The sequence below is a fragment of the Pristiophorus japonicus genome, chromosome 18, assembly GCF_044704955.1.
Source record: "Pristiophorus japonicus isolate sPriJap1 chromosome 18, sPriJap1.hap1, whole genome shotgun sequence".
NCBI lineage: Eukaryota > Metazoa > Chordata > Chondrichthyes > Pristiophoridae > Pristiophorus > Pristiophorus japonicus.
Window position 1 is genome coordinate 69,930,290 of NC_091994.1, and position 27,897 is coordinate 69,958,186.

The window sequence follows — 27,897 nt, forward strand, 5'->3', positions numbered from 1 at the left end:
CAGGGTATTGGTGAGGCCATACCTGGAGTACTGCGTACAGTTTTGGTCTCCATATTTAAGGAAGGATATATTTGCATTGGAGGCTATTCAGAGAAGGTTCACTAGGTTGATTCCGGAAATGAGGGGGTTGACTTATGAAGATAGGTTGAATAGGTTGGGCCTGTGCTCATTGGAGTTCAGAAGAATGAGAGGTGATCTTATTGAAACTTATAAGATAATGAGGGGGCTCGACAAGGTGGATGCAGAGAGGATATTTCCACTCATTGGGAAAGCTAAAACTAGGGGACATAGTCTTAAAATAAGGGGCCGCCCATTTAAAACTGAGATGAGGAGAAATTTCTTCTCTCAGAGTTGTAAATCTGTAGAATTCTCTGCCCCAGAGAGCTGTGGAGGCTGGGTCATTGAATATATTTAAGGCACAGATAGACAGACTTTTGAGCAATAGGGGAGTAAAGGGTTATGGAGAGTGGGCAGGGAAGTGGAGCTGAGTCCATGATCAGATCAGCCATGATCTTATTGAATGATGGAGCAGGCTCGAGGGGTCAAATGGTCTACTCCTGCTCCTATTTCTAAAAAGAAAAAAAGAATGACAGTAAATTAGCAAGAGACATAAAAACAGTTTGTAAACGTTTCTAAACGTATGTAAATAGGAAGAGATTAGTGAAAATAAATGTGGGCCCATTAGAGGCAAAGACAGGAGAAATTATAATGAGCAATAGAGAAATAGCAGAGGCATTAAGCAAGTACTTTGTGTCTGTCTTTGCAGTAGAAGACACAACACTGTCTGGAAATAATGGGGAACCAAGGAGGAATTTAAATAAATTAGTATAAGTAAAGACACAGTACTGGAGAATTTAATGAGACTGAGTGACAACAAATCCCTGCATCCTAGGGTTTTAAAAGAGCTAGCTGCAGCGATGGTGGATGCACTGGTATTAATCTTCCAGAATTCCCTAGATTCTAGAACAGCCCCCAAGGATTGGAAGGTAGGAAACGTAACCCTGCTGTTTAAGGAGGAAGAGAAAAACAGGGAACTATAGGCCAGTTAGCCTGACATTAGTAGTAGGCAAAATGCTAGAATCTATTATTGGGGACGTGTTAACAGGGCACTTAGAAAATAATAATAGGATTGGGCAGAGTCAACACGGATTTTTGAAAGGGAAATCACGTTTAACAAATCTGTTAGAGTTTTTTGAAGATGTAACTAGTAGGATGGATAAGGGGGAGCCAGTGGATGTAATTTATTTGTATTTTCAAAACGCATTCGATAGAGGTTATTACATAAGATTAGGACTCATGGGATTGGAATAATACCCTAGCTTGGATTGAGGATTGGTTAATGAACAGAACACAAAGAATAGGAATAAACGGAACATTTTCGGGTTGGCAGGCTGTAACTAGCGGGGTACCGCAAGGATCGATGCTTTGGCCTCAGCTAGTTACAATCTATATTAATGATTTGGATGAAAGGATTGAGCGTAACATATCCAAGTTTGCTGATGATACAAAGTTACGTGGGAGAGTAAGCTGTGGAGAGGATGCAAAGAGGCTGGCGGGAGTTATAGACAGGTTGACTGAGTGGGCAAGAACATGGCAAATGGAATATAATGTGTGGGAAACTGTGAAGTTCTCCACTTTGGTAGGAAAAAGAAAAATGCTGAATATTTTTTGAAATATTGGGAAATGTTTGTATTCAGAGGGACCTGGGTGTCCCTGTACATGTATCACAGAAAGTTAACATGCAGGTACAGCAAGCAATTAGGAAAGCAAATGGCATGTTAGCTTTTGTTACAAAGGGATTAAGAGTACAAGAGTAAATAAGTCTTACTACAATTGTACAGGGCCTTGGTGAGGCCACACCTGGAGTATAGTGTACAGTTCTGGTCTTCTAACCTAAGGAAGGGTATACTTGCCATAGAGGGAGTGCAACAAAGGTTCACTGGACTGGTTCCTGGAATGGGGGGGATTGGCCTATGAGGAGAGATTGAATGGATCAGGCCTATATTCCTGTGAGTTTTGAAGAATGAGAGGTGATCTAATTGAAACATAACATTTTTTTAAGGGGCTTGACAGGGCTAATGCTGAGAAGATGTTTCCCCGGGCTGGAGAATCTAGAACACAGGGTCACAGTCTCAAAATAAGGGGTCGGCCATTTAGGACTGAGATGAGGAGCAATTTCTTCACTCGAAGGATTGTGAGTCTTTGAAATTCTCTACCCCAGAGGGCTGTGGATGCTCAGTCATTGAGTATATTTAAGACAGAGATCAATGCATTTTTGACAAAGAAGGGAGTTAAGGGATATGAGGATAGTGCAGGAAGGTGGAGTTGAGGGAGAAGATCAACCATGATCTTGCTGAATGGTGGAGCAGGCTCGAGGGGCCGAATGGCCTACTCCCGCACCTATTTCTTACGTTCTTACAACCATGAAAGGACTGCACAACCCCTTGAGCCGATTCCAAAATTTAATCAGAGCATGGCTGATCCGTACCTTCACACCAATTACCTGACTCGGGTGTGTAACCATTAGTACCCTTATGCAACACAATTCTAGTGAGTTAGTGACTCTTGTGTCTGAGTGTTTTAGTGACAGTCTTGTGTCTGTATGCTTGAGCCTAGTGCAAGTAAGTCAGTTTATTGCTCTGTCTCTCCTATGTGCCACTCCCAGAGAGCAGATTGTGGATCTATTTGAGTCGGTGCTGTGGGGGAAACCTTCCTTGATCAGTGTCCATAATGGTCTGCTCACTACTCATTCAGTGAGCTCGCATTTTTTAAATTTGTTCCTGGGATGTGGGTGTCGCTGGCAAAGCTGGAATTTATTGCCCGTCCCTAATTGCCCTTGAGAAGGTGGTGGTGAGCTGCCTTCATGGACCACGGCAGTCCGTGTGGTGAAGGTGCTCCCACAGTGCTGTTAGGGAGGGAGTTCCAGGATTTTGACCCAGCGACGATGAAGGTTCATTGATATATTTCCAAGTCAAGGTGGTGTGTAACTTGGAGGGGAACGTGGAGGTGATGGTGATCCCATGTGCCTGCTGCCTTTGTCCTTCTAGGTGGGACAGGTTGTGGGTTTAGGAGGTGCTGCCGAAGAAGCCTTGGCGAGTTGCTGCAGTGCATCTTGTAGATGGTACACACTGCAGCCACGGTGCGCCGGTGGTGGAGGGAGTGAATGTTGAATGGGATGCCAATCAAATGGGCTGCTTTGTCTTGGATGGTGTCGAGCCTCTTGCATGTTGTTGGAGCTGCACTCATCCAGGCAAGTCACTTGTGCCTTATAGGTGGTGGAAAGGCTTTGGGGAGTCAGGAGGTGAGACACTCGCTGCAGAATACCCAGCCTCTGACCTGCTATTGTACCCACAGTATTTATGTGGCTGGTCCAGTTAAGTTTTGGGTCAATGGTAACCCCCAGGATGTTGATGGTGGCAGATTCGGCAATGGTAATGCCATTGAATGTCAAGGGGAGATGGTTAGACTCTCGTTTGTTGGAGATAATCATTGCCTGGCACTTATGTGGCGCGAATGTGGCTTGACCTCCCTATGTCCCAAGCTCCCTGTGACCTGACCTCTGCGTGACCCGACCTCTGCGTGACCCGATCGCCCCGTGACCCAATCTCCCCGTGACCCGACCTCCCCGTGACCTGAACGCTCTCTGACGTGACCTCCCTGTAACCCGATCTCCCCATGACCTGACCTCCCCGTGACCCAACCTCCCCATGACTCAACTTCCCTGTGACCCGACTTCCCCGTGACCCGACCTCTCCATGACCCGACCTCCCCGACTGGCGCTATCTGACCACAGGGAGAGATGTGTAACTGTGGGCCATGGATCAGTGAGCGAGCTCAATGAAAACACACCCTCTCCCATAATATTCACATCGCTATTTAAGATTATGTGTATCGAGTGTTTATTATTCTTTTGTGTCCAAATTCCTGTCACTGGCACATTATTTATTTTATTAGCTATAAAGTTATAAACTGTTTTACTGAACTTCAGAAGTGAACATATCAATAATTTTAATCCTTTATTAATAACTCACCCATAGTGGACATTATGGGGGATATTTTGCTATGTTGTTCACATCAATCTTTACCTGCTGCTGTATCCAATCTTCTGCCGTGGATCCAGATAAAAGGAGCCATTAAATCCCACTAATGAGGCATCATTTGATTTCAGCCGCGCTGACATTTATTGTGTAGCCTGCAGAATGTCTGAAGAGAGATTATTAGACAATGTGACTGAAGTGACCTTTTCATAAAAATGCAGGCTACAAAAATAATTTTCATTACCATTTCTGACCATTACTTTGTGAAGATTTGTGCAGGATAATTAGAAGTTTCTGTTGTCTGGAATATATTAGGGCAGACAAAAACATTGCTGTAGTTACATTTAGCATTGAATGGGAATGACTTTACTCGCACGACACATCAGAAGCAATTGGGGCCTTTGTAAAGATTTACTCTGTACTTTGCCCTGAATTTTCTTCCATCACTTTGCATTGCATGGCTACGAGTGACCGAATGTGGTCACGTGGGGAAATACTCCACACTTTCCCCGCTGGTAATTCATGTGGTAAGGACACAGTTAATGACGTGATTTATGGTCCTGACGTGTAGCTGTGCAGTCTCACTCTGGCAGCTCGTAAATTGCTTCTAAAGGTTGGGCAGTTCTGGCATTATCATAAAACCAAGGATCAGGGGACAATTCCATAATCGCAGTGTTGCGTTGTTGTCTCAGTCCCAGGATCTTTTTATTTCTCTCGTCTCTTTTCCCTACAGTCTTTCTGGGAAAGTATCCTGCTTACCTGAAAAGCCTCAGGAGCGGTTCTTTATACCGGGAGCAGTGCGACAAAGACCTGGACCCACTGAGACAGATCATCCGCTCCCTGTGCCTACATTTGCTCGATTGGTTGGGCACAGATGGGAACTTGGGGAGTGGCGGGGGGGGCGTTGTTGTGATAAATTAGGGGGGAGGACGGCATGTGGAACTGGGGGATTAGGGGTGCACGTGGGAAATTAGGGGCCAGGGTGCATGTTGGATGTTGGGGGTGGGGGGAGCACAGACCTTATAAAGAAAGAAAGACTTGCATTTAAGTAGCACCATACATTACCACCGGATGTCTCAAAGTGCTTTGCAGCCAATGAAATACTTTTGGAGTGCAGTCATTGTTGTAATGTAGGAAAGGCGGCAGCCAATTTGCGCACAGCAAGCTCCCACAAACAGCAATGTGATAATGACCCAGATAATCTGGTTTTTTGTTATGTTGATTGAGGAATAAATATTGGTCAGGACACCGGGGATAAGTCCCCTGCTCTTCTTCGAAATAATGCCATGGGATCTTTTACGTCCACTTGAGAGGGCAGACGGGGCCTCGGTTTATCGTATCATCTGAAAGACAGCACCTCCAACAGTGCAGCACTCCCTCAGCATTGTACTGGAGTGTCAGCCCAGGTTTATGTCCTCAAGTCCCTGGAGTGGGACTTGAACCCAGAACCTCCTGACTCAGAGGCGAGAGTGCTGCCCACTGAGCCACAGCTGACACACTGTAAGGGACAACGCCCATTTAAATGAAGAGACTATCGGACAGACTGGGTTGATGGCGTGAAACTGCTTGATTTATCTGATGCACTCGCCTGATCAAATAGAGTGGCACCTGGCCTTCACTGAGTGTCCCCTCTAAATGGCTGGGCCCAGAGGAGGAACTGTCTGTGGGGAATTATAGATAATGACCCAAACATTGCTGGAAAACTCCATCATCATCATAGTCAGTCCCTTGTAATCGAGGAAGATTTGTTTCCACTCTAAAAGTGAGTTCTCAGGTGACTGAACAGTCCAATACGGAAATTACAGTCTCTTTCACAGGTGGGATAGACAGTGGTTGAAGGAAAGGGTGGGTGGGGAGTCTGGTTTGCCGCATGCTCCTTCCGTTGCCTGCGCTTGTTTTCTGCATGCTCTCGGCGATGAGACTCAAGGAGCTCAGCGCCCTCCCGGATGCTCTTCCTCCACTTAGGGTGGTCTTTGGCCAGGGACTCCCAGGTGTTGGTGGGGATGTTGCATTTTATCAAGGAGGCTCTGAGGGTGTCCTTGTAATGTTTCCTCTGCCCACCTGGGGCTCGCTTGCTGTGTACGAGTTCCGAGTAGAGTGCTTGCTTTGGGAGTCTCATGTCGGGCATCCCAGTGGATTTGCAGGATCTTGCGGAGTGATCGTTGGTGGTATTTCCCCAGCGATTTGAGGTGTCTACTGTATATGGTCCACGAAAACTAAGGGCGAGTTCAAAGCGCTCGCCAGAATTAGTTTGTTAAAAACCTGAGGAAGAGATACGCTGTGAGTTCCGATTCTCCACAAAGTGCCAGACTATTAGCCGCACCACTAGTAGCCTCGACAGAACCAAAAAATTCACAGCCTCACCATGAGCCCCTCCGTTGAAGTTAATTGCATGTCGTGACATTACTGGATTTGTGGCGTTAATGTGAATGTATCTTGCTACAGCCATTCAGGACTGGTCACTCATACCGTAAGGGCCTACTGTTAATGACATTATTTATGGTCCTAACTTGACACGCATCCGAAGCAGCCTAGAAAGGGAACAATGAAATTGTGGAGTCTCACTCCCACAGGTAGTAAATGGTTCGTAGAGGTTGTTTTAAAACATTTTGGGCTGGATTTTCGGCTTTTCTATTTTCGGGGCTGAAAACGGAGGCGGGCTGGGAAAGTTAGTGGCTGGGAATAGTTTGAGCTTTGATAAGGAAGTTTGGGCATCTGGGCCCTGCGTCAGGGGGCGCAGCGGGAAGGGAGGCGTTGCACACATCTCGTGGCGCAAGGATGGGAAACTCGCGAACTAACGTACCGGGCCGTGTGCGCTCCGAGGGAGGCCGGGGGGGGGGAACCTAAAACCCACAATATTGCCCATTCCCATTCCCAAAACATTGCCCACGCCGCCACAACGCAAATCGCTAAAAAACTTAAAAGAACAAACTCTCGCACTTACCTTTGGAGCACTTTACCTCCCTCACCGCCAGCGATGCCGGACTGCTCTGATTTCCCAGGTGGTCATTGCGGTGCATTTCTGGGTGGACGGATCAAGCTAAAGTCCAAACTCACGCCGGTGTTGTAACCAGAGGCGTTGTACACCCGGCACGGCTCTCCCCGGCGGAACTACTCCGCACCGCCGCAAAGCCCGACCGGAGGATCGCGGCAGGGCACAGGAGATCTCACCGCCGCCTTTCACACCGCTCCGGGGCGCAACACGCAGCGCAAAGGGCCGGACCATACAGCACTTCATCTACCTTGGCAGTATTGTTGTATCACCATCCACACTCTTGTTAGTTGTATCAGGATGGTAGAAGGTGAGTGCATCGTGATCCTGTCTGTCCAGCAATCCCTATGTACCACTGTTCCTGATCACGGTGATTTTGCTGGTTCAACACTTCATGGGTCTAGAATGATTATCCATTTCGCACACCTACCCTGCCGTTCACTCGCGACTTCTCAAGGACCAATACAACAATTGCCAAACATAACTGGGTTACAATGTCCTCGTCTTCTGCTTATTTGTAATCTTCTTTCTTTTTTTCTCTCTCTTAATCCACTCTCTTTCTTTCCCTCTCTTTGGGGGGAATTTTAACCTAAAAAAAACAGGTGGGTTTGGGGAGTGTTGGGTAAAGTGTTAAAAATGTGAATTCCGACCAGAACCCGCCTGCAACCCGCCCACTTTCTGTTTTAACGGAGGCGGGATGGGGTGCGGGCAGCCAATGCGCTGCCAGTCTATTTAAATATTATAATGAGGCTGCAAGCTTCTGCTTTAACTGAGTGATATTTTGAACTCGTTTTTTTGTGCGTTCTTCTACGGTTGCACGCTCTGGACTCCGCCCCCCCCGAAGCCTGCGCATGTGCATCACCACCCACCTGGACTCCGCCCCTTGACGCCTGCGCATGCGCATCACCGCCCACCTGGACTCCGCCCCTTGACGCCTGCGTATGCGCATCACCGCCCACCTGACTCCGCCCCTTGATGCCTGCGCATGCGCAGACTCCTTGAGCCGGAAGTGGGGCCTGTATCGTGCTACTGCCATCCGGACTGTGTTGCTTTACTGAGCTGTGCTGCTGCCGACTGCATTGTAACCCAAGCCACGAAAGTTGTACACAGTCACTTGTTTGTCTTATGAGTGCTGTGTCAATATGTTGCGGGGTCCGCCACTCCAGCATCTCAACATCGTGGGCCACCCTGACCTGCCTGAGAACACCTCCACAGGTCGGGTTCGACAAAAAGAGCTGGAGTGCAGCCACTACAACTTCCAGCGCGAGCTGGTCCAGATGACTTCGGGGTGGGCGACTGGGTGATGTCATCAGGACCCAGGTCGCCCTTTGGAGCGTGGTCAGGAACATCGGTGGGGCCCTGGTACAGCAGAGGAGCGGGAAGGTCGTGGCAGAGGTGCGGCGAGTGATCGAGGCGGAGGAGCGTTAAGGGATCGTGGCTGAGATTCGGTGGGAGATCGTGGCGGAGGTGCAACGAGTGTTTTGTGGCGGCGGAGCAGTGAGAGATCGTGGCGGAGAAGCGGCCCAGGGGCAGCACGGGCCAGCCTACACTGCAATATGTGTGCGCACTTGGTTAGTGCAGCAGAGCTGGTCTCCAGTCGTCCTGGTTAACCCTTGCCACTGGATAAAGACTGAGCTCTGTCAAGCCCGTGTGGTGGCTGGTATGCAATGGTCACCACAATTTAAAAAAATCCACGCATAGGCATCTTCCACCTCCTCAACTGGAGTTCAGGACTGGAAACATCTGTAAACTTGTGGAAGCAAGTCACCCTCGTTCGACGGACCGCCTATGATGATGATGGTGTCAATAAATTTCATTACATTTTCACCTTATTTCCCTGTCATGTGTTTGATCCATCCTGCATCATTTGGGTCAGTGACTATTGGCAGCTACTGGGGCTTTTGTGTTAGCTTTCAAAAAGTAACAAACTTTGGCCGGAATGGGGCAGGAACTTGTGCTGGGGGGGGCTCAACAACTTGGGCTGGGGGGGCAGGAACTTGGGCTGGGGGGGCTCAACAACTTGGGCTGTGGGGGGCTCAACAACTTGGGCTGGGGGGGCAGGAACTTGGGCTCGGGGGAGCTCAACAACTTGGGCTGGGGGGGCAGGAACTTGGGCTGGGGGGGGCTCAACAACTTGGGCTGGGCAGGGTCAGGATCTTGGGCTGGGGGCGGCAGGAACTTGGGCTGTGGGGGGCTCAACAACGTGGGCTAGGGGGGGCAGGAACTTGGGCTCGGGGGAGCTCAACAACTTGGGCTGGGCAGGGTCAGGAACTTGGGCTGGGGGCTCAACAACTTGGGCTGGTGGGGGGCAGGAACTTGGGCTGGGGGGGCAGGAACTTGGGCCGGGGGGACAGGAACTTGGGCTGGGGGTGCTCAACAACTTGGGCTGGGGGGGGGCTCAACAACTTGGGCTGGGCAGGGTCAGGAACTTGGACTGGTGAGGGTCAAGAGCTTGGGCTGGGGGGGGCAGGAACTTGGGCTGGGGGGGACAGGAACTTGGGCTGGAGGGGGCAGGAATATTGGATGGGGGGCATGATCTTGGGCTGGGGGGGGCATGATCTTGGGCTGGGGGGCATGATCTTGGGCTGAGGGGGGCATGATCTTGGGCTGGGGGCGGCATGAACTTGGGCTGGGGGGGGCATGAACTTGGGCTGGGGGGGCAGTAACATTGGATGGGGGACATGAATTTGGGCTGGGGGTGGGGGAGGGGTGATCAGGAACTTGGGCTGGGATAGGTTAGCTCTAACCTGTCTGGAGTTGGCAGCCAGAATGGCTCGAATTTCACTTTGCAAAGTCACACAGAACTTGGGGTGGGCGGTTCTAATTACACATCCCAGAGAAACTGCTGGGTGTGTCTTATCCTCCAAGGGGTCCAATCAACAATCAGGTCATGTGATCATGGAGAGCCAATCAGAGCACTTGCTAGTGCAAATAAACACGTCCCTGCTTTAACCTCCATTTTGAATTTAACTTCAGCTCATCGGGTTTTGCAAACCTCGTAAAACCCAGCATCTAATGCAAGGCGAGGACCACTGGATCCAGGATGTAACCAATCAACTCCTGCGTCCAAGCTCGCTACCTAATCCACGCCCCGCAAAAGCAGACACCCGCACGAGGCCTCCTCCTCCCCCCTGCTCCTCCTCCCCCTCCCTCGCTCCTCCTCCCCCCTGCTCCTCCTCCCCCTCCCTCGCTCTTCCCCCCGCCGCCCCCCCCTTACTCTTCCACACCTTACTCCTCCAGGACTGTGATCTCTGCCACCCCATTCCACCCCCGCCCCACCTCCCCAACAGCTGTACCCACCATCCCCGAGTGAGGCAATTGCAGAAATTGTGGCTCGCTTTGGTTGTGGTTACACAGTCTGGCAGCAGTGTTCAGGTAGTCAGGGGCTGCAAAAGCTACACATATCATGAATATTGCAAACAGCATTATATTGCACTGTAATCCCAAACCTCAAAGGAAAAAACCTTTCCCAAACTCACGTGGTTTTCAGTATCCACTGCAACAGGTTTTCATCCTTCAAAATACTTTATTCTTGAGGAATGTAGCAATAAAGTCAAGGCCCATCGTAGCAGGACAGCAGTGTGGTAAAGGGAGCCAGGGGAGAAGATGAGATAAATCATGAAGTAGAGATCAGGCGATGCCAACCTTGGATTTCAAAGTGCATTCAGACTTTACAAGTTTAGCATTGGTGCGAATTGTGCTTTGCACAATGCTAAACTTGGAGTGTAAATCAAAGCCCTGACATCTGTTCCAGGCTGCTTCTATACTGTAACTGCAGCATCACTGTGTAGCGAAACTGCACTGCACCGAGCTAAACTCGTTCTGTCAATGCACCCTTAAAGGCCTGCAGATTACAGGACTGAAGAAGGTAAAAAGTTGCACAGTATTAAGTCTTGATTTCAACAGTGAAGATGCTGGGAGTAGGATGATCATAAACTACTAACGTTGCACGGCTAACTGTGCAGTGTGTTGCATGGCTTTGATGGTCTACAATATGCCCAAAGTGCAGCAAGGTCAAAGCATAGAGCAAAATAGTTCATGTTGAGAACATTTTCTTTGTTGAAAGTATATGAAGTTAATGTCTTCAGATCCTCTCCTGCTTCTCCGGCCACCCCCAATTTTTTCAGACCCCCCCACCCTAGCGATTCCCCCCCTCCCTCCCCCCACGATCCCCAGCCCCCCGTGATCCCTCTCTCCCTCCTCTGTGTGGCCCAGTGCCACAGGCCTACCCTCCCAGAACCAGCCAGACTTGAAACCTGGCTGTCTGCCAGTGGGAGACCCAGATTTCCCAGGCTAATCAGGCTCTGCCATTAAATTCGGCAGGGCCTGCAGCAAACATGTGCTCCTGGGTTTCCCCATCGCCCCAGAGACACCGACCTGCCCCCTCGCTCCCAACCCATTAAAATTCAGCCCATTATTTTTCTTTCTGTCTCTAATTTGACTCTAATTCACCCTCCTTTCTTCCCCTGAGTCTCTTTCTCTGTCCTTTTCTTTCATTGGTTAAGGGACAGACCATTGAGCCCGATGTTCCTGAGGTCCCTGCTGCGATGTTGACATTACTGTGCCTTTATCAACTCGCATTTCCGGCACAAACATTGTGCCATCTGAAGGGTGAAGAAAAACACCCAGATCATCTCCAGCAATTCCTGGGCCATTGATCCTCTGGCGAGCGCAGATTGCCAGAGCACTGTGCCACCATGTTAATTATAGCAGATTGTGGTCGTCACAGGAGGATATTAGTCTTCCCCTTTTGTACGGTACCTGTAGTAGCAGAGTAAATCAAACATCAACATCCAAGTTGGATATCCAGGCCAAAGCTTCCGGTGTAACAGTGTGGATATCCCGCAGGCTGCCTGTGAATTCCCTGTGAGGGTAGTGCTTGATGATGTGCTCCAAGGTCTGATTAGCATCTCCACAGTCGCATGATGGGGAGGCTTTATTCTTCCACCGATGGCGAAGGTGGCAGCATCGACCCGTGACCGGTTCTGAGGCGGTTGATGGTTGCCCACTGTTTGCGAGGAAGGTTTGATCCTTCAGGTTGTACTGTGGGGTCCTCTATAAGGAATCCATTCCGTATGTTGCAGTTCATCCCAGCATTTCGCCATCGGTCGTCAAGGTTGAGGGGAGATCACTGAGGGGCTTCGGCGATCGTCCAAAAAGGCCTTCTAGATTGGAGGTGAGTTGGATATTAGTGAGGACTCCTCAGCAGTTCAGCGGATGAATGCATTCCTGTCTGGCACTGACTATGGATGGACAGGTCCCCACTTGGCCAAATTGTGTCCAGTCTGTCATTGTGAGGCTTTTCTTCCAGCTTAGCAGCCCGGTTTTCTTTGGTGGTCTGTCTCAATTGTGATGTTGTCTCATACTTCCAACGCACTTTGGGTTTTGAGTTCAACATATCTAAATATCTGCCTCCATTCCTAAAGCCCAAGTTCTTGTTAATACAAGTTATACTTTGTGCCCCACTACTTGCAGCCATCCCTTCGCATTGATACTTCCTTCCTGTTAAGTAAAAGATGGAGTTACAAGAAGATAGGATCAGGAATTGGCCATTCAATGTATGGGATCCTGGGCTTTATCAATAGAGGCAGAGAGTGCAAAAGCAAGGAAGTTATGGTTAAACTTTATAAATCACTGGTTAGACCCCAGCTGGAGTATTGTGACCAATTCTGGGCACCACACTTTAGGCAGGATGTCAAGGCCTTGGACAAGGTAGAGGGGAGATTTACTAGAATGGTACCAGGGATGAGGGAGTTCAGTTACATGGGGAGACTGGAGAAGCTGGGAAATTTAATAGAAGTGGTCAAAATTATAATGGGTTTTAATAGAGTAGTTAAGGAGATACTCTTTCCACTGGGAGGAGGGTCAGTAATCAGAAGACACAGATTTAAGGTAATTGGTGAAGGAACGAGAGGGGAGATGGATAAAAATGATTGTACGCAGCGAAATGTTATGAATGGAAAGGATGGTGGAAGCAAATTCAATAGTAACTTTCAAAAGGGAATTTGATAGAGACTTGAAACGGAGAAATTTTCAGGGCTATGGGGAGAGAAAAGGGGTGGAACTAATTGGAGAGCTCTTTCAAAGCAGCTGTACAGGCACGATGGGCTGAATGGCCTCCTTCTGTGCTGTGTCATTCTCTGATTCAGCCACTTGAACCTGTTCTGCGATTAGAACATAAAAACATACGAAATAAGAGCAGGAGAAGGCCATGTTGCCCATTGAGCCTGTCCCACCATTTTAACATCATGGCTGATCTTCTACCTCAACTCCACTTTCCCACCTGATCCCCATATCCTTTAATTCCTTTAATATCCAAAAATCTATTGATTTGTATCTTGAATATCAATCAATTATAGGCAGTCCCTCGGAGTCAAAGGTGACTTGCTTCCACACTAAAACTGAGTATTCAGGTGACTGACGAACTAATTTTAAACGGTGGAAGATGCCTGTGCGAGAATGCTTTTAATGTGGGGTGGCCGTTGCACACCAGCCACCGCATATAGGCTTAACGGAGCAAAGTCTTGGTCCAGTGGCAAGGGGATCGAAGATGACTGGAGACCACATGTGCCAATACAAACACACAAACTCAAACATACTCCTACTGTCCTCCTTCCTGCCTCCTTCACACAAGACCTCTCTCTCCGTGGAATTCATAGTACGCAATGTGAGCTTCACGACCTCACAGCCTCGCTATTGGCCCATGCTGCGTCTTGTCCATGTTGCTCCACCTCTGGGCTCCGACCTCTCCGTGTCTTGTCCGTCCTCTCCTCTCCGCTTCCGATCTCCATACTTCGCAAGTCCTGACCTCCGCTCCACATCGGTCCCTCCCTCCGCTCCTCCACGAAGTCGGGACCGGCGAGGAGCGGGAGGTCGGGACCGGCGAGGAGCGGGAGGTCGGAACTGGCGAGGAGCGGAAAGTAGGGACTGGCGAGGAGCGGGAGGTCGGGACCGGCGAGGAGCGGAAAGTAGGGACTGGCGAGGAGCGGAGGTCGGGACCGGCGAGGAGCGGAGGTCGGGACCGGCGAGGAGCGGGAAGTCAGGACCGGCGAGGAGCGGAACTCGGGTCTGGCGAGGAGCGGGAGGTTGGGACCGACGAGGAGCGGGAGGTTGGGACCGGCGAGGAGCGGGAGGTTGGGACCGACGAGGAGCAGAGGTCGGGACCGGTGAGGAGCGGGAAGTCAGGACCGGCGAGGAGCGGAGCTCGGGACCAGCGAGGAGCGGAGGTCGGGACCGGCGAGGAGCGGGAAGTCAGGACCGGCGAGGAGCGGAACTCGGGTCTGGCGAGGAGCGGGAGGTCGGGACCGGCGAGGAGCGGAGGTCGGGACCGGCGAGGAGCGGAGGTCGGGACCGGCGAGGAGCGGGAAGTCAGGACCGGCGAGGAGCGGAACTCGGGTCTGGCGAGGAGCGGGAGGTCGGGACCGGCGAGGAGCGGAGGTCGGGACCGGCGAGGAGCGGAGGTCGGGACCGGCGAGGAGCGGGAAGTCAGGACCGGCGAGGAACGGAACTCGGGTCTGGCGAGGAGAGGAGCTCGGGACCGGCGAGGAGCGGATGTCGGGACCAGCGAGGAGCGGAGGTCGGGACCGGTGAGGAGCGGGAGGTTGGGACCGGCGAGGAGTAGAGGTCGGGTCCGGCGAGGAGCGGGAGGTCGGGACCGGCGAGGAGCGGGAAGTCGGGACCGGCGAGGAGCGGGAGGTCGGGACCGGCGAGGAGTAGAGGTCGGGACCGGCGAGGAGTAGAGGTCGGGTCCGGCGAGGAGCGGGAGGTCGGGACCGGCGAGGAGCGGAGCTCGGGTCCGGCGAGGAGCGGAGCTCGGGTCCGGCGAGGAGAGGAGCTCGGGACCGGCGAGGAGAGGAGCTCGGGTCCGGCGAGGAGCGGAGCTCGGGTCCGGCGAGGAGCGGAGCTCGGGTCCGGCGAGGAGAGGAGCTCGGGACCGGCGAGGAGCGGATGTCGGGACCAGCGAGGAGCGGAGGTCGGGACCGGTGAGGAACGGAGGTCGGGACTGGCGAGGAGCGGATGTCGGGATCGGCAAGGAGCGGGAAGTCAGAAACGGCGAGGAGCAGAGCTCGGGGCCAGCGAGGAGCGGAGGTTGGGACCAGCGAGGAGCGGAGGTGGGAACTGGCGAGGAGCGGATGTCGGGACCAGCGAGGAGCGGAGGTGGGAACTGGCGAGGAGCGGAGGTCGGCACCAGCGAGGAGGGGAGGTGGGAACTGGCGAGGAGCGGATGTCGGGACCGGCGAGGAGCGGAGGTCGGGACCAGCGAGGAGCGGAGGTGGGAACTGGCGAGGAGCGGAGGTTGGGACCGGCGAGGAGCGGAGGTCGGGACCAGCGAGGAGCGGAGGTGGGAACTGGCGAGGAGCGGATGTCAGGACCGGTGAGGAGCGGAGCTCGAGACCGGCGAGGAGCGGAGGTGGGAACTGGCGAGGAGCGGATGTCGGGACCAGCGAGGAGCGGAGGTGGGAACTGGCGAGGAGCGGAGGTTGGGACCGGCGAGGAGCGGAGGTCGGGACCAGCGAGGAGCGGAGGTGGGAACTGGCGAGGAGCGGAGGTTGGGACCGGTGAGGAGCGGAGCTCGAGACCGGCGAGGAACGGAGGTCGGGACCGGCGAGGAGCGGAGGTCGGAATCTTGAATATACTCACTGACTGAGCATGCACATCCCTCTGGGGAAGTGAATACAAAAGATTCACAATCTCTTGAGTGAAGAAGTTTCTCCTCATCTCAAGCCGACCCCTTATTCTGAGACTGTGACTCCGAGTTGTAGACTCCCCAGCCAGGGGATCACCTCTCATTCTTCTAAACACTAAGGAATATAGGTCTAGTCTATTCAATTTCTCCTCATAGAACAACCCACTCATGCCAGGAATTAGTCTAGTGAACTTTTATTGCACTCCGTCTAATGCAAGTACAGGCAACTCTCGATTATCCGGGTCCCTCGGGGATTGGGCTATTCCGGGTAAACGATTTTGCCGCTAGGGCGAGTGCATGTCTCAGAGCTGAAATTTGACGGTGATAGAACTAACCACAAAGACTTAGTTCGTGTTATCATAACGTGAAGGTAACAAAATACATGACAATGGATTCATATCATCTGTGTTAGTTATGTTTTATTTTTAAATGCCCCTGTAATTTGATTGTTCAGTACTTGGCGAGAATGATTGGGTCCCAAATTTGATCCGCGATCTTTCATGTGGAGATAAAGGTAAAACCGTGGGCAAGGACACAGTGAACCCTATTGTATTGGAAGCGGATATTTTTAAACTCTCTGGAGTGGGAAGATTCAATAAATAATTCATTGTACCTAGGACTGTAAGAGCAAAATGTTAAAGACCAAAAATGAGTAGTTTGGACAGGAGCTTTGCGTTGCTTTCTGTTGCAGTTGGGATCAGCATGTTGCTGAGATTAGAAAAGCAGTGAAATGTCCATCTCGGTGCAGCTGTACACAGGACACTATCATGTGTATCTACCCTAAGGATCCCCCCCAATGATTTAACCTCCCTGTAAGTAACCAGAACCGACTGCAGTGTATGTTTTGTTTTTCATTTGTTCCTGACTGGGGACGAAGTGACAACTCTCGTTATGTCAGCTGGTATTCACATGTGTGACAGTTTTTAGAAGTGCTGTTGTAGCGGGTTCTCCGTTAGATCCGTGTACGGATAATCGAGAGTTGCCTGTATATTCTTCTTTAGGTAAGGGGACCAGACACAATACTCCAGGTGTAGTCTCACCAAAGAACCTGTATCATTGCAGTAAGACTTCTTGGGGCTGATACTGCTCGCCGCTGGAAATGGGACGCACCGACCTGTTTCTGTTGATTTTACCAGCGGGGATGGATGCGGTGGCCTCTTGAGCGAAATTCTGCTCTTTGGCTTTTGTCCCGGTGGACCGGAAGTCGGTCATAATAGGGGCGGATGTGTGGAGGTGAGCTGAAGTTCGCAGTCTAGAGGGTCGGACGTTGGGGGTGGGGCAGACTGGCCGCCGCTGTCAGTCATCAGCATAGCGCTGATGATGTCATCACGGCGCCGTGTCACCACGACTCTCCCCTTCAATAAAGGGGAGCGCCTGCGCGATTGTTTAAGTTCGGTCCACTGGCCCAAGAGGGGGTGCCAGGCTGCCTGTTGGCGGCCCGGCCAAACCCGGGGGCATAATTGTCGGCCCGACATGGCGGCCGCAGCAGTGCGTCCTCTCCTTTAATGGGGGCCGCGCCGCCATTTTACAAGGACTACAGCCTCACTGCACCGGCAGAAAAAAGCAGCTTTTGCCGAAATAGCGCCATCGGGGGGAGGGGGGAACATCGGCAGTGCGCGCTCTTATGACACACTTAGGACAGATCGGCAGCAGCGGAGCAGTGGCGGGGCGGGGGGAGCGGGTCACCGCCGGGATATCACAGGAGTGGAATTTTGATAACGATGGCCATTACACGAAAAATCGGCGGCCCTTGCACTCCGCAGCGTGGCCGCTGATTTCCAGTGGTAACAGGCCTTAAAGGGAGGGGCAATTTCCACCTCCTTTACTCTTCTACTCCAAAACATTGGTAATAAAGGCAAACATACCATTTGCTTCACACCATCATCCCTTTTGTCTCTCTAATCTCTCCTGCCTTCCACCTCATCACAGACCTTCCCTTTTATTCTTTCCTCCCCTCCCCCCTCTTCCTGCCTCTGCACTTGCTTAAAAACTGTTACACTTATATCTCTAACGTTTTTCAGTTCTGACAGAAGGTCATTATCCTGAAACGTTAACTCAATTTCTCTTGCCACAGATGCTGCCTGGCCTGTTGAGTATTGCCAGCATTTTCTGTTCTTATACCTGTTGCTTTCTTAATTGCTTGCTGTACCTGTTTGTTAACTTTCTGTGATTCGTGTACAAGGACACCCAGGTCCTCCTGAATACCAATGTTTCCCAATCTATCACTTAAAAAAAATATTCAGCTTTTCCATTTTTCCAGCAAAGTGGAAAACTTTGCATTTCTCCACATTACATTCAAGCTGCGACTTGCTTACACACTCACTTAGCCAGTCAGTACCCCCTCTCTGCATCCTACTCACAGTTTATTATCCCACCGAGTTTAGTATCGTCAGCAAACTCCGATACATTACACTCAGTCCCTTCATCTAAATCATTGATACAGATTGTGAATAGCTGGGGCCCAAGCACCGATCCTTGTGGTACCCCACTAGTTACAACCTGCCAACCATAAAATGACCCGTTTATTCCTACTCTCTGCTTTCTGTCCGTTAGCCAATCCTCAATGCATGCTAATATATTATCCCCAATCCCACGAGCTTTAATCAGATCATGGCTGATCTGTACCACAACTCTACTTAGTCTTTGCTCTACATCCCTTGACATCCTTATAATCTATCGTTCTCAGTGTTGAAAATTTCAGTTGACCCCAGCATCCACAGCCATTGGGGACTGAGTTCCAGATTTCCCCGATTTCGTTGCGTGGAAAAGTACTTCCTGGTTTCACTTCTGAATGGCCTAGCTAATTTTAAAATTGGTCTCTCTTTTTACGGATTCCCCATGAGAGGAAGCAGGTTCTCTCGCTCTACCCTATCAACTCCTTTTAACCTCGATTAGATCATCCATCTCTCTCCTATACTCCAGGAAATACAAGCCTAGTCTGCACAATGTCTCCTTTTAGCCTTTTAGCCCAGGTATTATTCTGCTGAATCTGTGCTGTATCCCCTGCAAGGCCTGTATATCCTTCCTGGGGTGCGCTGCCCAGAACTGAAGGCAATCCTCCAGATGGGGTCTAACCAGAGCTTTATACAACTGTAACATAACTTCAACCCCTTTGTATTCCAGCCCTCTTGAGGTAAAGGCCATCATTCCATTAGCCTTTTTGATTGCTATTTGTATCTGTCTACTAGTTTCTAAAATGCGTTAGTATGAACAGACAGCATTGTTTGTCAGCAGACTGTCGCTAAGATCTGAAATCTCTGTTATTCAGATAACTGAGCCTAACAGTTGGACCAGAGTGCAGTAAAATATAAATTGCCTCAATCGGCATGCATTTGTGTCGTGGTTCTGGTGCTAATCAGACAATCCTGAGATTGCAAGTTCAAATCCTATTCTGTACATTCGGACATGGAAGTTGCTGAGTGATATCATTGAGGGATGAGCAGCAGAGGAAGGATGGAGAGCTCGGTATTTGCGCCCTGCACTCTGGGCCAGAAGGTGCTGAGCTAAAGCCCTGCCCCAGGACTTGAGCACGTAATTGGAAGCGATCCCTCCAAGCAGTGCTGAGGGAGTGCTGGACCCGCAGTCTCTGTGAATATCGTACAGTAGCCCAGTGCTTATTCCGGCAGCTGTCGATCTGCTCAATTATTCCTTCACCTTGCCCACCAAGACAAACTTCTCCTCAGGCGCACCCCTCATCGAGCCCTGAGCCCCTGTCTTTCTCTAGTTTCTGCCTGAGTTCATCTTGTCCATGAGACCCACCCCCTGCTCCCTGAACCCCATTCCCACTAAACTGTCGGCCACCTTCCTGTCCCCCATGTTAGCTGACATTGTAAACCGTTCCCTTTCCTCAGGTACTGTCATCACCCACTCCTCACAACAACCCACCCCCAACCCTCTGTCCTTGCAAACTACCTGTCAAATTTCCAACCTCCCGTTCCTCTCCAAAGTACTTGAGCATGTTGTCACCTCCAAATCGGTGCCCACCTTCCCCACAACTCCACGTTGGAAGCGCTCCAATCAGGTTTCCACCACCGCCACAGTAATGAAATGGCCTGAATAAACATCACAAATGGCATCCTGTGTGACCCCTGCACTTTATTCCTCTTTGATCTCTCTCCAGCCTTTGACCACATCATCCTCCTCTAACGCCTCTGCTCCATTGTCCAGCTCGTTGGGAGTGGCCTCACTTGGTTTTACTCTTACCAATCCAATCGTAGCCAGAGTATCTCCAGCAATGGCTTATCTTCCTATTACTTCTGGAGTCCGGCAAGGACCTATCCCTGGCCCTCTTCACTTGGTGACGCCAGTCATAGACATGGGAGCAGCACCTACATGCTAACAACACCCAACTCTAATTCACCACCACCTCTCTCCTGACACCACCATTGTCTGTGATTCTTCCCGCTGCTTGTTTGAAATCCAATCTTGAATGAGACAAAATTACCTCCAGTAATTCCATTGGGAATACCAAAGCCATTGTCTTCAGCCCCCACCACAAACTCTGTACCATTGTCTCTGATCCTGTTCCCCTTCTCGGTCAATGTGTCAGTCATAAAGACCATAACAAAGTCTGCCTACTTCCACCTTGAGCTCAACTGACAACTAGCGGCAGAAAAATAGAAAAATGCAGCTTGGTCTGGCCGAAATATGACTTCAGTCCCAAATTCACATGTTGACTCTTAGTGCTTGCTGAGCAAGACAGTCCTTGTGCAAGCCGGCCCTAGCATGTAGGTACAGCAAGCAATTAGGAAGGCAAATGGCAAGTTGGTCTTTATTGCCAGAAGGTTAGAGTATAAGAGTAAGGAAGTCTTACTGCAATTGTACATAGCTTTAGTGAGACGACACCTGGAAAACTGCAAATGTAACGCCCATATTTAAAAAAGGAGGCAGACAAAAAACAGGAAACTATAGACCAGTTAGCCTAACATCTGTGGTTGGGAAAATGTTGGAGTCCATTATTAAAGAAGCAGTAGCAGGATATTTGGCAAAGCAAAATTCGGTCAGGCAGAGTCAGCATGGATTTATGAAGGGGAAGTCATGTTTGACAAATTTGATGGAAGTCTTTGAGGATGTAACAAACAGGGTGGATAAAGGGGAACCAGTGGATGTGGTGTATTTGGACTTCCAGAAGTCATTTGACAAGATGCCACATAAAAGGTTACTGCACAAGATAAAAGTTCATGGGGTTGGGGGTAATATATTAGCATGGATAAAGAATTGGCTAACTAACAGAAAACAGAGAGTCGGGATAAATGGTTCATTCTTGGCAACTAGTAACAAGTGGTGTGTCGCTGGGATCAGTGCTGGGCCCCCAAATATTTACAATCTATATTAAAGACTTAGAAGAAGGGACTGAGTGTAATGTAGCCAAGTTTGCTGATGATACAAAGATGGGAGGAAAAGCAATGTGTGAGGAGGACACAAAAAATCTGCAAAAGAACATAGACAGGCTAACTGAGTGGGCAAAAATTTGGCAGATGGAGTATCATATTGGAAAGTGTGAGGTCATGCACTTTGGCAGAAAAAATCAAAGAGCAAGTTATTGTTTAAATGGAGAAAGATTGCAAAGTGTTGCAGTACAGTGGGAACTGGGGGTATTGTGCATGAAACACAAAAGGATAGTATGCAGGTACAGCAAGTGATCAGGAAGCCCAATGGAATCTTGGCCTGCAAAGGGGAAGGAGTATAAAAGCAGGGAAATCTTGCTACAGCTATACAGGATATTGGTGAGGCTACACCTGGAATACTGGTTTCCATATTTACAAAAGGATATATTTGCTTTGGAGGCAGTTCAGAGCAGGTTCATTCCAGAGATGAGAGGGTTGAGTAGGTTGGGCCTCTACTCATTGGAATTCAGAAGAATGAGAGGTGATCTTATCGAAATGTATAAGATTATGAGGGGCTTGACAAGGTGGATCCAGAGAGGATGTTTCCACTGATGGGGAGACTAGAACTGGAGGGCACGATCTTAGAATAAGGGGCCGTCCATTTAAAACTGAGATGAGGAGAAATTTCTTCTCTGAGGGTTGTAAATCTGTGGAATTCGCTGCCTCAGATAACTGTGGAAGCTGGGACATTGAATAAATTCAAGACAGAAATAGACAGTTTCTTAAACGATAAGGGGAGAAGGGGCTATGGGGAGTGGGCAGGGAAGTGGAGCTGAGTCCATGATCAGATCAGCCATGATCTTATTGAATGGCGGAGCAGGCTCGAGGGGCCATATGGCCTATTCCTGTTCCTATTTCTTATGTTCTTATGTACTGTACACAGCCTTGATCTCCTTATCTGAGAAAGGACATACATGTCTTCGAGGTGGTGCAATGAAGGTTCACTAGATTAACCCCTGGGATGAGCGAGTTGTCCTATGAGGACAGATTGAGTAGACTGGGCCTATACTCTCTGAGAGGTGATCTTAATGAAACATAAGATTCTGAGAGGGCTTGACAACGTAGATGCTAAGAGGCTGTTTCACCTGGCTGGAGAGTCTAGAACTAGGATTATGGGTCGGACACTGAGATGAGAAGGAATTTTTTCACTTAGAGGGAGAGGGTGGTGAACCTTTGGAATTCTCTACCCCAGAGGGGTGTGGATGCTCAGTGATTGGATACATTCAAGGCTGAGATTGAGTTTTTGACTCTGGATATGGGGATCGGGTGGGAAAGTGGAAGATCAGCCATGATCTTATTAAATGGCAGAGCAGGCTGGATGGACAGTATAGCCTACTCCTGCTCCTATTTCTTATGTTCTTATAAAACAATTGCTGCAAAACAAGAAAGCTCCTTCACAGCTAGTTTGCGACAGCCAGTAAATCATTCACTAACCACATTTAACACACTCAAAGCATTTTAAAAACACACTTATTACACTTAACTAACATATAGAAATAAAAGAGACTATCTCATATACAGTACAAGAAACAGTTTAAAATTCATTCATCTGAAGTGTCATTAAATGAGCAAAATGCTCTCTCCGTCTCTCAAACTAATTTTTTCTTGGAATATCCTCAAATTGGGGATTTTCCGCGAAATACAAAAACCAAACACAAATAATGCTCTTCCGCTTGAACAACTCGACCCAGGAACAATTGTAGCCTGCACTCCTTTTCAGATCAAACCACAGTACTATTTGGACAAATGACATTCATGGTTCTGAGGAACTACACACACAAGGACGGGTTGTCTGCAGTAGGTTTCTCAGAATATTGCGGGGACATTCCTCACTGAAATGAATGGGAGGGTAGCGGTGGGATGCGAGTCTGTGCTTTCCCAATATAAGCTCCCCGCGGCTCTGTGTCAGGAATGCCCATTCAGAAACTCAGTTCCGTGTTGGCCAGAATCTTGGCTGGTTTAACACTTCCCTTGTCTGCAGTTATTTCAGCCTCCACCAAGCTCAGAATGATCTCGAATCCACACTCTGATTCACACTTGGTTTAAATGTCTGTGATGTCATCATCATCATAGGCAGTCCCTCGAAGTCTTGCTTCCACTCCAAAAGTGAGTTCTCAGGTGACTGAGCAGTACAATATGGGAATTACAGTCTCTGTTACAGGTGGGACAGACAGTGGTTGAAGGAAAGGGTGGGGAGTCTGGTTTGCCGCACGCTCCTTCCGCTGCCTGCGTTTGCTTTCTGCGTGCTCTTGGCGATGAGACTCGAGGTGCTCAGTGCCCTCCCAGATGCTTTTCCTCCATTTAGGGCAGTCTTTTGGCTGACACCTGGGTCTGTGATGTGTAGAAGACATCTCCACAAGGCTATTTTAGGGTTCAGATGGTTTATGTTTTGGGGCTAGAAATTTGGTTGGAGGATCCCTAAGGCGCTAATGTCGGAACAACAATTTTCATTTGTTGCGCCCTGAGTGTGGGGCGGTGCGCTAAGGGAAGCGTTCCACACCTCTCTTAGGGCGCTCGGCCGGGAGAGCAACTGAAGATCCCGCGCTAAAGAGCCGGCTTTGGAACGCCCAAAGAGCGGCCTCCCTGCAAAAAAAATAATTGGAACCAAAAAAAACCATTCCCGATACATTACTCACCCCAAATTTAAAGTTAAATCGCAACAATAAATATATCACTCGCACTTACCTCACGCGGTCATTCCTTCCCGTAGTGCCCCGGGACAGCCATGCATGTCAGCTTTCTCTGGCGGGGTCACTAGGGGGCGCTACGGGATCAGCGCAAACCAAATTTTGCTTCCGTGTCGATACCAGGGAAGTTGCACACCGGCGCGGTGCTCCCGGGCGATACTCCTCAGTGCCGCCGGTACCAGCACACTGAATTTGCCGAACGGTGCAAAATTTCTCACAGGGCGCTCAGCTGCATGTTGTGGAGTTTAGGTGAGGGAGGACCATGTGGAGCTCGACTGCCCGTGTTCACACCACTAAAACCAGCTCCTCTAATCCAATGGCAGAGTCACAGACTTACATTTTGGCGCAGTGTTGTAAATTATGGGGAATCAGCAAACGGATATCAGACTCCCTGAACCCAAACCACAAAAGCATCCAATGTAAAAGCAACAACAGGAAAGTAAGTGAACACACCATTTAACACTATATTGAGTAGTTGAGGTGAAGAGTGTAGATGTATTTAAGGGAAAGCTCGATAATTAAATGAGGGAGAAAGGAATAGAAGGTTGTGCTGTTGGGGGAGAAGAAGTAAGTTAGGAAGAGGCTCGTGTGGAGCATAAACACCGGAATAGACCAGTTGGGCCAAATGGCCTGCTTCTCTTCTGTAATTTCTATGTAATTCTATATCTAAACCGACAGGACCTAGCTGTATTTTTCACATCTCAGAGCATTCCTGACGTCAATGGAGCCATCAGACAGAGTTATGGAAACAAATCAGAGGGTAAATGAATCCAGACAGCTCTGACACACCTGCTGGCATCTGGTTAGTGAGTGCGTGGACACGGGACTGGGGGCACATCAGCAGTTGTGGTTCTACATTGGGAGTGGGAGGGTGGAAGTGCAGAAGGAGCTGAATGAAACAATTAAGACACAAATGAATTCTCCAATAACAAAAGTATTTGAACAATACATGAAAAATTAGAGGGTTGGAAGTTTTAGAAAAATCAATTTGTTTAAGGATCCTGTTCATGGCCTTCGTTGGTTGTGGCAAGTGCGCCTGAGTCAGAGGTTGTGGGTTCAAGTCCCACTCCAGCAACTTGAACACAATGCAGACTGATACTCCAGTGCTGTGCTGAGGGAGTGCTGCACTGTCTTTTGGATGAGACGTTAAACCGAGGCCTTGTCTGCCCTCTCAACTGGATGTAAAAGATCCCATGGCACTACTTCAAAGAAGGGCAGGGAAGTTATCCCCGGTGTCCTGGGGCCAATATTTATCCCTCAGCCATCACTCAAACAGATTGTCTGGTCACTATCACATAGTTGTTTGTGGGAGCTTGCTGTGCGCAAATTGTGCATTCCGACATTACAGCCATGACTACACTCCAAATGTATTTCATTGGCCGTAAGGCGCTTTGGGACGACCTGAGCTGGTGAAATGCAAGTCTTTCTTTATTAGCATGATATTTGAAGGAGAGTAAAAAGATATTCAGGATGCAGATAGGGAGAAGCTTTTCACACCATCGCAGGTTATAGAACGCAGATTCTGGGGTCTCACTGCCGACATCCTCTCTATTGCATGATTAAAACATTGACAGGTTAAAGTTCAGGAGTGGTTCGATTTCAAATCTTTGATACTATTCGATCATTGCATTGGTATTTGGCCTTTGTAATATTGCTCTGTGAGATTGTCCAAGGGAACGGCCCTGAATTTGCGGTCGGAGGTGTACCAGAACAATATGCCTCTGATCAAAAAAAAAGGCCCGAAAGCACCTTGGGGTCAAAATTGACCCTTTTTACGCTGCCTGTTAACGCCTTCGGGGGGCGCTAATGGGACACAGAACAGTTTTTGCCCCGGGAGGGTGGGCACTACCGCCTCTCGCGAAATTGCGCGGGAGTTAGTGGAGTCGCTGCCACGGTAACGCGCTGCCACGGTAACGCGCTGCCACGCTAGTGCCCCGGGCCGTCGCGCAACCGCCGATGAGGTCATCGCTGTGCGCAGTGACCCCTTAGCGCCGCAGGTGGCGACCCGGGCCAACCTCCGCTCCCGGGGCGGAGGTTAAAGGGGAGGTCGGGAGCACCCCGTGCCGCCACCTTGCCGACTCACCAGTCGGCCCGACCTCTTGCTGTGGTGTGTGGTCCACGCCGCCAGCGTGCAGCCCGGCACTCTGTTTTGCCATGCCGGGCTGTGGCCTCGGCATCACGCCGCCCCGGGGGCACAGTGGAGGCCGTCAGAGGGCCGGCCAGCAGAGTGCGCAGGAGGTTCGGAAGCGTCCCTGGGATCACATGGACCAGCCCAACCAATTAGAAAGGAGGATTCCTCATAAGCTCACGGGGGATACCATCTACGACAAAATCCCAATAATCTTGTGAGAAATCCCCAAATAAAACACAATTCCCATAAAAAATAAATATTTCCATGTTCAAAATGAATTAAAAATCCCGTCGATTAAGCATTTAAAATAAAAATTTAATTTTTTGATAAATAATAAAAACATTTTATTCCAGCTCAAAATTTACATGAACTAATTTTAAATGTTTCTGTCTGTTTTGATCAGTTAAGATGTTTTTATTTAATATTTATTTTAACCCTTACGCTGATAAAGAGCAGGCCTTAGCAGGTGTATGGGTTTTGTGAGCATTTGCTGGGCAATAGAAAGTGTTCTTGGGGCGCAGGCCAACAATCTATCCAGGAGAAACTTGACGGATCACAGGTTCCGGGTTTTCGTGCATGCGTATGGAAACACGGAACGTGCGAGGACATTCTGAAGCCTTACGCTGTCATCATCGGCCCCATAAATGTGATTGGCCAGAATCACAGCCGGACATGGACCCCTGTTTCTTCATCTGTGTGTCTGTGTGTGCCTGTGCGTGTGTGTGTGTGTGTGACTGTGGTTGTGTGTGCGTGTGACTGTGATTATGCGTGTGTTTGATTGTGATTGTGTGTGTGTGTGACTGTGTGTGTGTATGTGTGTGTGATACTGTGTGTGTGTGTGTGTGTGTTTGACTGTGTGACTGTGATTGTGTGTGTGTCTGTGTGTGTGTGTGTGTGACTAAGATTGTGTGTGTGAGTGACTGTGTCTGTGTGTGTGTGTTGCTTATGTGACTGTGATTGTGTGTGTGTGTGAGTGAGACTGTGATTGTGTGTGTGTGTTTGACTGTGTGACTGTGATTGTGTGTGTGTGTGTGACTGATTGTGTGTGTGTGTGACTGTGATTGTGTGTGTGTGTGTGTGTGTGACTGTGATTGTGTGTGTGTGTGTGTGATTGTGTGTGTGTGTGTGTGTGTGACTGATTGTGTGTGTGTGTGACTGTGATTGTGTGTGTGTGTGACTGATTGTGTGTGTGTGTGTGACTGTGATTGTGTGTGTGTGTGTGTGTGACTGATTGTGTGTGTGTGTGTGACTGTGATTGTGTGTGTGTGACTGATTGTGTGTGTGTGTGACTGTGATTGTGTGTGTGTGTGTGTGACTGATTGTGTGTGTGTGTGTGACTGTGATTGTGTGTGTGTGTGACTGTGATTGTGTGTGTGTGTGTGACTGTGATTGTGTGTGTGTGTGTGTGTGTGACTGTGATTGTGTGTGTGTGTGTGTGTGTAACTGTGACTGTGATTGTGTGTGTGTGTGTGTGTGTGTGTGAGTGTGTGAGGGGAGTGTGGCGTGTGGGGGGGAGAGGAGGACGAGGCCAGTGCAGTTTCCTCCTCCTTTAGAAAGGTTGTGTGCACTCAGCCTATGAAGTGTAAAGATCTGAATTTAAACACTCATTCATGTTTGTAGATCCTTCTAGATGGGACATAATTCAGTGATCAATAAGACAGCAGTTATTTACAGGGACTAATTATGTAATTCTAAATTGAATCAGTGTGGGTGTGATTGTACTGCATCCCTCACTCTCCTCGTCCAAATGAAATCTCATTAAAATGTTCATTACTTTCAACAGTGTCCTTGAAATGGGAATCACGGTGACAGCCATCCAGGCTCAGGAGAGGTTTCAGAGCAAAATATTTTTCATCTTCCTGGGTTTCTGCTCATTGTTATTCTAACATATCTTTTCTCCAGAGTTCAACCTATCAACGATCCATAATCTGTGTGATCTCAAATTTTGCGAGCTTTGCTGAGCGAGTTGACCATGGC

The 27,897-nt window shown here is 49.4% G+C and overlaps 1 protein-coding gene across 1 annotated transcript in view; it reads left to right on the top strand.

Annotated features, from left to right (window-relative positions):
- Window positions 1–27,897, top strand: part of LOC139229054 (ephrin type-B receptor 2) — a 585,159-nt gene that overhangs the window by 46,381 nt on the left and 510,881 nt on the right. The window lies entirely within an intron of this gene.